Here is a 1,149-nt window from a genome sequence, read left to right on the forward strand (position 1 = left end):
AAACATCATGATTTCAGTGGCACATATTCCCCTAACAGACCGTGGTTTCGTGGGCAGTTTGATGGGCAAGCTCTTTGTGTAGGATGTTTAAAGCTTGAATTCAGTTCTCTTTTCCTGTGGAAAGGTTTCAAGCCATGCAAAGCAGGGAAGTGCTCTATGTTCCTCCTTCCCAAGAAAGTTCACAGCTATTTTTGGGACCCTCAGTAGGTGAAGCCTCCTGAAACGCTTTCTCATTTCCAAGTTTATACAAGGTTCCAGGACTTCTACTAAGCCGTCCAGAATAAAAAAGAGCATCAGCTCATTTTCTTTACTAGAAAATCTAGATGGAAGTAAAAGTAAAATCAACAAACTTCGACAAGAAAATCCTCAAACCAAACAAAGTAAACAAACACAAAGTCATAATTTCTGCATCTGTCTCTCAAAGAATTTGAAGCATAAGGGAAGGATGACCATAGCCAAACTTGGTTCCCTAGCCAGGCTCCCTGAGCAGCACAGGGCACAGAAAGCTGCCCCGTAACTCTCCACCGAGTCCACCGAATCACCAGAAGTAGTTTCCGTCAAGAGCATCTCCCACGGAACGGAGCGCGTTGAGGCTCCAGCGGGTTGGCAGCACGGCAGGGACCATGCCCAGCACAAACCGCGTGGGTAGGAAGGGAGCACCGGGCCTCTTGAGCCTCTCAGCGAGCAGCGGCAAAACCCGCGGGGAATCGGCACTTGGGGGCTCCGGGCGGCCACACGGCCGAGCTCCCGCAGGGGCGGCGGGCAAGGCGCCCGGGGAGCCCCGGCCTAGCGGCGACGCCGCAGACAAGACGGCCGCTGCGGAAGGGGCGCTCACTCCGGCGAGGCGCGGCCGGGGCAGCCTGGGCGAGCCTCAAGGCGAGCCCCCCCTGCCAAGATGCACCCGGGACGGCGGAAGGGCCCGCGGGCGCTACTCCCCGGCAGCCCGCGCCGCAGCCACTCCCCCTCCCCCAGCACCGCCCCCCGCTCACGCCCCCTCAGTGCACGGGGGCGGGGTGCCACAACGGGCTGGGCGGGGCGGCGGAGCGAGGCTCTTTATGCGGCGGGAACCCAGCGGCGGCCGGAGCTCCGCGCGGTCGCGGCATCGGAGAGGAGCGACCCGGGCGGGGGCGGAGGGGGGCGAGGCGAAGG

The sequence above is a fragment of the Vidua macroura genome, chromosome 2 (assembly GCF_024509145.1).
Source record: "Vidua macroura isolate BioBank_ID:100142 chromosome 2, ASM2450914v1, whole genome shotgun sequence".
Classification (NCBI taxonomy): Eukaryota; Metazoa; Chordata; class Aves; order Passeriformes; family Viduidae; genus Vidua; species Vidua macroura.